Source organism: Esox lucius, chromosome 5 (genome assembly GCF_011004845.1).
Source record: "Esox lucius isolate fEsoLuc1 chromosome 5, fEsoLuc1.pri, whole genome shotgun sequence".
In the NCBI taxonomy this organism is placed as follows: domain Eukaryota; kingdom Metazoa; phylum Chordata; class Actinopteri; order Esociformes; family Esocidae; genus Esox; species Esox lucius.
This window is the reverse complement of record NC_047573.1, coordinates 28,260,895-28,270,472: the sequence shown is the minus strand read 5'-3', so window position 1 is coordinate 28,270,472 and position 9,578 is coordinate 28,260,895.

Sequence of the window (9,578 nt, the reverse complement as noted above, 5' to 3'; positions counted from 1 at the left end):
CAAGGTAAGGTCAAACACTAGAATGCAAGGACGAAACAAAACAACAGGAGCTAGAGCCTAGTTACCACATGGGTTTGTAGTTAACGTACTGGTGCTGAAGAGGTGATCAACCCGTGTTTAAGTACTGCAGTGTTGAATCATGGAGAGTGGCTGCAGCTGTGAAGAAACGGCTGAGCAGGGCTGATGCGGCCACGCCCCTTGATGTACTGTCCTCTGGGAATGCCTCCAGTGCTCTGAACAGACAACACAGACAAACACAGACACAACATAAAAAAGACAGCCCACTCAGGGCAGGGGAGCCCACCCAACCCATAACACAGATCTCCGTCTCTCTACCTGGCTTTATTCCTCTAGCCCCAGGGGCGGTTACTTTTCACTCTCGTGAGTAAAAAACATCCTTATTGGCTCTTCGTTGGCATGGTGACATGTTGGACAAATCTCGTTGGTTTCTTCGCTGTCCAATGAGGAAGGACATGCTCTAAACTCTGCCCCCTTGGGGTCATTTTCGGTTACAGATCAACAGATTCTTGCATACAGATGTGAAAGGTTACAGGAATTAACATTCTATTGTCCTAACCTAGAGACAAGGTGTGAGAATTACAACAGCATGATGGAGTTTTAAACCTTGAAAGTTATTGTATTCTATCCTATTTTCATAACCCGGCTGCAGCATACAATTTAGCATTATTTAAACTTTATTTATTTCAACAATTGCCATATAGCTATATTAAGTTTTTAACCACCAAAAATAGGGCTAATGCCGGTTCGATCTTTCGATTGTAGTAACATATTTCTCCAATGTCATGATGTGCGCTAGCTAACGTTAGATGGGACGTTGGGGAATGGGGGAATTTACAGACATTATCGGAGTTTCAAAGGTGCATTTGAAGACCTGAAAGTGAATTTATACATTGGTTCTTGTGACATATATGATTAATAATTCCAAGGCTCGGCACAGACATGCATGTTTTGCGCCAGCTGACCAAGGCCAAATTGTGAAAATAGTGCTCGTGTGCATCATGCAAAAAATGACTTGCTCACAACAGGTAGAACTAACACTAGGTATTCTGGGTGTTTTTTGTATTAGTGACATGCATACACAGGCTGTAGTAATAAACCTGAAACTTACAGATGAATAGAGTCATTTCCTCACCAAATCATAGGGTGTTTACCATGTAATACTCAAAGTAAGTGTAGATCAATGCAAATAGTATTGGTGTTTGAGTATTTGTACTCGGGTTGTTGGCTATGGACACATGGGTACAAATTGTCTGCCATTATATACACCTGAGTGTAAATACATACATGGGCTATTTCCACCCGAGGTACAATATCATTGTTGGCTACCAACAACTGGGTGCAAATATCATTGTTAGCTACCGACACCTGGGTGCAAATATCATTGTTGGCTACCGACATCTGGGTGCTAATATCATTGTTGGTTACCGACACCTGGGTGCAAATAGCATTGGCATATTTCATCTGTATAAATTCTATAAGTTTAACTCTATTACAGAGATGGGGACAAGTCACACATGGTCAAGTCTCAAGTCTAAACCATCAAGTCTAGTGTCAAGTCTCAAGTCACAGTTCAGATAAATCAAGCAAGTCAAGTCAAGGGTTCACCCTAAGCAAGTCAAGTCGAGTCCTTATAAGTTTCAAGTCAAGTTAAGTCACAGTACAAAAGAGATGAACACACACACACACACACACTGTCCTCTGTTTCTGACGTGCGCTCGGTGCGAAGCTCGATTTCAAAATCAAATATTTTTCTCCTCTGCGGTACAATTTGTTGGGGGGACGAAGCGGAGGGATCTTGAATCAGCCTGAAGGGGTTGTATTCGCTATAACAACCGCCTCTCTATACCTTATCCCGCTTATTACATGGCTACCTACCAAATAAATCAATAATTTGACACAAAATATTGATTTCAAAAGGAATTTATTGATTTAAAAACGATTGTATTGCTTCCTCTAAAGAAAATAGTCCGTTCCGTCTCTGGTTAGAATCCTGCTGCGTCCATAGCAACGCGCTGTTTTTCATGGCAACGGTCTGTTATCAAGAAATAACACGCATTCTGCACTGGAATTCAGCTAATCCATGTAATAAGGGCTAATAATAACAACCTTATAAACTAATTATCGTGACAGAAAAACTGCCTAATATGTAATTACGCTGTAATTATTCTTGTCCTGTCGAAATGTTTAGGTGCTAGTAATCACATCGGCGCCTCGTTTTAGCCTTTCATGCAGTAAAGTAAACTGTTATGGTGTTAGCACAATGCTTTTTAGTTTCCACACGCAGTCCACAAACACTTCAAAATGTGCACATTTAATACAGACATTATAGCCTACGTGTAATAATATACATGCCCGCTCATTTTAAGATGGCCATCAACATTAAAATTCAGGCTATGCCACTGTAATAGTCAAATTCCCTTACATCTATTTACCAGATGTATTCAGTAATGATAATGGTCACATTTCTAATAAGAAAAAAAATAAAACATAATATGCAACCAAGGCCAAATTATGACAAACAAAAGATTAATTCATTACATTAGTAACTTAATCGTTATAGATCTTAGTGAAACTGAATATAAAGAGATTACTTTCTTACTTTTCCTTGTGGTTCTTAAAATGACGAATTAAATTTGACGTTGTTGCATATTTAGCATCTGGCAAATCTTTTTTTATTCACACGGTCCAGTTCAAAGTCCTTGTATCCAAACGATACTATTTGTGGAGCTCGACTAACGTTACTGTCTGCCATGTTTGGCGCGGTTTGAATTGTGCAGCGTTAAAGGCACATACGCTGATTAGTGCTGCTGATGTCACAACATATAAAATAATTTTATTGCTGTTTGTTTATTATAAGTTCAAGTCATTGTCGAGTCTTCCACTTCAAGTCAAGTCTCAAGTAACTTGTTCTCAAGTCAAAGTCAAGTCAAGTCATTTTCATACTTTAATCAAGCAAATCACAAGTCCTGAAAATTGTGACTCAAGTCAGACTGAGTCAAGTCATGTGACTCGAGTCCCCCACCTCTGCTCTATTATACTCCCAGGCAGATCCAGATATAACTACTCGAAGTATTTTTGGAGCACAGGATAGTTCACTTTATGTGGAACAGAACAGGTTTTGTGATACACATGCTCCAGAGGAGAAAAACACATTTTGTCAGGGAATGTTCTAAAGACATTGAGTTAACCTTTACTGTTAGTGTATCTTTATTATAAAATAAATTAGGCATTTTATCATGTGTGTTTGTGTTATTATAAATACAAAAAATGTATTCAAATATTATAGTTTCTTATTACAAAAGATAATGTCAGGTTTTTAGTGTGCAGATTAACCATATGGAAATTACAAAAGAATACTGAACTGCAATCAAAGATGCATGCCAAAATGGAGGGTTTATTTAGACGGGCGGCAGGCAGGTACGTGGTCGGGGGACAGGCAGAGGTTCAGAAGGAATCAGGGTGTGACAGTTGGTGTCTGGTTTGTGGTTGCCTTGCTACGGGTTCTCCGGCTGTATGACCAACATTCCAACTTGTTCTGACGGGAGAATGACCAACGAGTAGCAGGTTTTGATGGGTAGAGCCGGGCGGTTGTCTTGGTCACACCCCCTGATTGAATGTTGTCCACAACATCAACATCCATGGGTTGCTCATCCTGATGACTGGAGTATTTATTCTCACATAGACCGATGTTGTTACTGTCCTTCTGGGGCCCCTCCATCCAGTCCATGAAGTCGTTTTTATTATGGCTATAGCTGGACTGGATAGTGGCTGGAGCTGTGTTGGGTTCTGACATGAAGAGGGAGGCGTACTCAGGTGTAAATGTTGCCATTGTCCCTGTAAATAAATAAAGAAATGATAATCCCCTTCTAAATCAAATGTGTCCCGTTGTGCACTCTATAGCATCCAGATGCCATTACAGACTACACATTAACAGTTAGTTCAAACAAACCTGGTTCTGGGAGGGATCCACTCCAAACATGGGAGGTCCTCCATTCATCTGGCTGGTCAGCCAAGAACACAGAACATCCATTGGAACACTGCTGAACACATTGCAGGATATCTGGTCCAGAGGAATGAGGTGGAGGAGTCCAAACTGGCTCAGATAATGGAGATAGTCTGTTATTATTTGAAATGTGGTGCAGCTAAAGAAAACAAGTAATTGAAAGTGCTGTGACAGGTCCATTGTTAGTGTCTTTAAATGATTCAAGTTATAAAATACTTCTTCCCTTTAGAGTACACTACTTTTGACCAGGGCTCTTCGATGACATGACATCAGCATCATAATGGAAGTCTGTGACATCATGTAGTCATGGAGTACCATGTGTTGGCCCACGCCTAACGAGGCCCCTGCTCTTAGATGTGCATGCTTTATCCCCCACTATTTATGGAAAAATAAAAAATGGAAAAGCTATTTTAAAGCCAGTTTTGCCCAAAGTTCTGTCAGACACGCTATCTGCCATTTTAATTTGATTTTTTTAAAGCTGTAATTCTCCAGCCCTGTGATATGGAAATGTCTTACACTGATGCATTCTTATTGATTCATGTATTGAGTCCCCATGTTTAGTTAAGAAAAGAAATGTTGGTTGTGCTGTGGTAAAGGAAGTATGAAGTGCTGAGGTAAACGTAAACCTATAGCAGGATGGGGGTAGATACATAACAATGGGTTTTAGGACAGGATAGAGGAAGATACACAACAGGGGGTAGGATGGATAAGGAACATGTGTTGTTTATGTGGTATGACCATGCTGATTCTTATCCCCACCCATTTCTCTATAATTTATCGAATGTATTTCCAAATGCTTTAGAGTCTCTTCGGACGATTATTTTGTAAGCATTTGAAGCAACTCTCTATTTGCAAATAAACAATTATGCCAAGAGAATTTTGTCTCTGTACTTCTTCCTTTAAGAGTTCTGATCAATGGAATTGCCATCACACTTTGGGGGCTCGCCCTTGGTTACTTAACCTGGTGTCTCAAAATCATTTCCTAGCTGGTTATCCGTGCACGGCCGGAGACTGGGTCCCGGAGCCCAAATCCTCCCCCGCTCGTGGACTGGCTGCGAAAGGGGTGAGAGTCAGGGCGCCCGGCTTAAATGATTCTTTGGGATTCATCAGTACTAGTACCCGGGCTTAAATTTTAAGGGCACGATGCAGTTAAATATGGTTTGGGTATATGTGTTAGGGCACATTCTGGTAAATGTGTTAGGGCACATTTAAAATCTGCAAACAAGGTTAGGGCCTTGAATGTCTCACTTATGGGCCGACAGGTCTATTAACGAAGTTATGGGCACGTTAATTGAGATGAGTGTTAGGGCACTTCTATGCGTTATTGTGCGGGTATATGTGTTAGAGCACTTTCAGTTAAAATGAACTAAATTAATAAAAATGGGTTTTTTCGCTGTGCATGTTTTTTGCTGCATTTGATGTGGGGTAAGGATTATGGTACATATTTGGCAGCGAGGTTAATATTTCTGTTGTCTGGGCATGTGAACAAATGTATCTTTGAGAGTTATTAGGTTTTCCCGTAAAATGGCGTTTTCATTCGGTGGTGGATGCGTGGCCTGCCGGGCAGATTGGAGGAATATGGCCGTGGTATGGACGTTGCAGAAGGTATAATATGAAGTTGTTTGGAAGGTGTAGGCTACTGTATGTTGAAAGTCTGGACACTTTGGGGAAGTTTGTGTGGGTTTATTGATCTCTGTGTTGTAGTTCTTTTCGCTCAGGTTGGATGGATCGTCCCTCTGACCACTCCCGCAGTGTTCCGCCAGGCCGATCGCTGGGACTCCTTGGAGGTTTGCGTAGTCCTATCCCGCCCGGCGACGCTACATCGGAGAACATTTCCCTACAATTGGCATAGCCAACCCTGCTGGTGTCCGAGTTTGCCCACGGTTCCTTTCGCTCTATGGACCTCTTTGTTGTGAACGTGGTGATGCAGTAGGCCGTCTGGAGGCCGTTTTGCTCCACTTAGGAAGTGTTGAGCGTGTCTACGCGGGTCTAGAAAAGGTCTAAAATGGGAGAGTAGTACACACCAGATCTGTGATCGCCGGTGTTTGCAGCAACTGGGACCAAATAGGACTACAGACCCGGGGTTGAGGAAGAGACTATGCTGACCGCTACGTTTACATTTATGAAGATACCGCTAGACATTCGAATGGACATTCGATTTGGGAAGATACCCATGGGAATCAATACAATGGCTGTTTATGTATTGTTCCCGCAAGAATAGAGGCAGTTTCGGTTGCCTCTTTTGGCCTGGCCGTGGGCAATCCAACGGGAACATGCAGGAACTCTAAACCGCCTGAGGGAGGGGTGCTGATGGTCAGAGGAGACGGACCAGAGAGCATCGACTGGTGAGATCATTCCTTAACACAACCCTGTTTATTTTCTCTGACATATTTAGAGTATACAGCATTTATACCATTTCATAAGGTTTAGTAAACTGGGTGGTTGGTTTCGGTATGTCAGGAATTTATTTTTTTTCACAGTAGGGAAATTGTGCCCCTATGTCTCCTCGTGCAACCTGTATTATAGGTAGGGGAGATTCGGTCATGTGGGCCAGCGGTGAGAAGACCTCAGGTTGATTTCCAACCACTTAGAAAGGGCACTGATGGTTTAGGGGCTACATCTGTTGCACATCTATGTGGTGGGGTATAACCAAATGCTGTGCTTGGAGGACCTCACAGATTTTGTCAAGCTCTATGTCCACCAATTTAAGAGACTGTAGGATGGAGCAGGGATTCCTCCTGTAAAATGCCAAAGTTGTTGGTCAGCTTGTGGTTGGCGAATAGTAGAGTTAATGAAGTTTTACATGCACGTGCGCCGATTGTGCTTGTTCTGTATGATATTGTGGCCCGAGTCCCGGGCATTTGTCAATATCTGGTTGTGGTAGACACCTAGTAAATGCATTTTTTCATTTTGGTATTCCCTGTGCACAAGGGATCCGATTGGATGCATTTGATCTTCCTTGGTGGAATATTTGTGTATTTGTTCAAGATTGTTGTTAACCTGGAAGTTTAGCCTTCGCCAGGTTTTGCTTTGTTGGGTGCCCTGGGGTGCCGCACGTCTACAGAAATCCCTGGTTCCTGAGCTGGACTAATTCTAGTCCTGATGATTCTGCCTTGAGATGGAGAAGGCAACCTCCAACCGAGAGGATGGAGGCTAATGAAAGTTCCGGTTCTGGACAATGTTTACTGGGGCGCGGAAGACCAACTGCACAACATCATGCCACACTGGTTGGGTCCATACCAGGTACATCTCATCTGACCAGGTAGCTGAGAGAGGCTACAGGAGGGCTTCAGTGTTTAAAGATTAGGCACAGTGAATTGAAGTCACTGAGGGAAAAGTGAATTGTCTGGTGCTAGTAACCATCACTTCTGACCCGGCCAGCAGCTATAGAGCCCTTAGATAAAACTGGTCATCTTGGCATTCATAAAGGAGAACACACAGATTCTCCTGACCTGGCTGAAAAAGCAGCTAGAATGAAGACAACAAGAGCTGTGTCATGGTAACCTGCATTTGAGCTATGAAGGACAACACCTTGGAATATACATCTGACTTTCACGTTCTGTTACAATGTTCTGCCAAGAAATGGTTCATAACAGACTGTCTGACTTTTGGTGGAACAGAACATTTGTGATGACTTTAGAAGTACATCTAATTAGAACCATGAGAGGACTTTTCAGTAAATCGAGCAATTGGCATGAGAAGACTTTGTACCAGTAACAGATTGAATGTATTCAGTGATAGGTGTTTACACACCCACGTGTCGAAGCTACATATCCCATACTCTCAATATATGTGTCACTTGAATTACTTCCTGTGACCAGTGATTTTAACATAAAAGGTTTTGCTGTACTATGTTATAGTTCTGTATAATGAAAATGTGTGGTCTTGGAGTTACAACGAAGGTAATGGTCTAGAAGCATGTAAATGAAGATCCAGACATCCTCCTGATACCAAAATCAACCCTTGGTATCAATCCTTAAACAGTTCACTCATTAGGAAGTAGACTGCAACAAAACAGTACTCTTTAACAACATGACCCTATCAATATCATTACCCTAATGATTAGAGAACGGAACAAATCTGAAATGTCTGGATCCTCCTTTACATTCTTCTAGATGATTACCTTTCGTATAAAATCCAAGATCACACATTGTCATCATACAGAATCATAACATAGTACAACAAAACCTTTTTTTTATGTTAAAATCATCATAAACACCTCACTGAATGCATCCTTCAATTCATCACTGCTACAAAGTCCTCTCATGCCAATTAGATGTACTTCTAAAGTCATCACAAACGTTCTGCTCCTGGACCATTACCTGTTCTGATTCTATCCTCATTAGTGCGACAGACTGTCTGCACCAGAGTCATTTGTATCCTTACAATTAAGCCACCTTTTCCTATTTGCTCAGTGTAGGTTAACTTAAATAATTTGGATACGTATATCCACATAGGACGACGGTGGTTATTAAATTCTATTATCACCATATAGACCAAATCCATGTTAGCCCCACTCTGCCGGTCAGGAATGGCTGACGGGGAATAACAGTCCTTATCTGGCGGCATCATTTGTGCTGCCACATCCGCCCAACCATATGCCTGCCAGTCGTCTACTGAAAATGGGATAGGGGTTAACATAGGAGAACGTGAAGATGTTGGTATGTGTTGGCAAATCCAATTAGTCATGTTCTTGTGTTTTGCATAGTCAACCATTATCCTAAGGGCTATGTTGTCTGGCTCTAACAGTGCTCTCCTTACTCTACCTGGTTCAGAACAACGTGGTGCAGGAGTAGGAGCTACAGTCGTACGTGCCACTATTAAGGGACATATCATAGCGGGTCTACCTTTAGGGAAGTCGGTGATCTGCAAGTGGTGGTACCCCCATTGGTACTGAAACATCAGTAATCCTGGATTACTCCTAGAGGTTTGGAAATGTTAACAGTACAATAAACATATCATAACATCTCCACCTATTCACTTGGTTGGGAAATGGTGTGAGGGGAACATAGTGTTCCCTCCTGTATTCAGGTGAGTCCAATACCACTCATTATCCTTCAACACTGGGCTTGTCAGTACATAGCAATCCCCATACGGGGGGCAGCTCATCATGTCACAAGAGATTAACAAAGTCTGTTTGAAATCAGACCCTGTCTGTATCCGTGGTTCGGGCCTCTTCTCATGGTGTACAAATGCCTCTTTCCTTGCTTCATCAGGTGTCATATTTACAATCTGTCCATGATCATCACAGTGCGGATTAGAAATCCACACTATCAGTATGACGATGATAATACTTAAAATCAGCAGGCACCCGATGGTTCATCTCATTCCTCCAGACCTGAAGGAGTTCCATGGTCCTTGTCTCTCTGGCTCCATGGTCGCAGGATGTGTTGGAGTTGTTGGTTACTAGCACCACAACCAACACCACCCTTAGGTAACTTCAGTTTACCTATTCTTTCGCTGTATCTTCTAATCATGGAGCCTTCTTACAGTGTGTGGTGTTCAGCAACTTTGACCGCAGAGTGAGTGACCAGTTGAACTTGGTATGGACCCA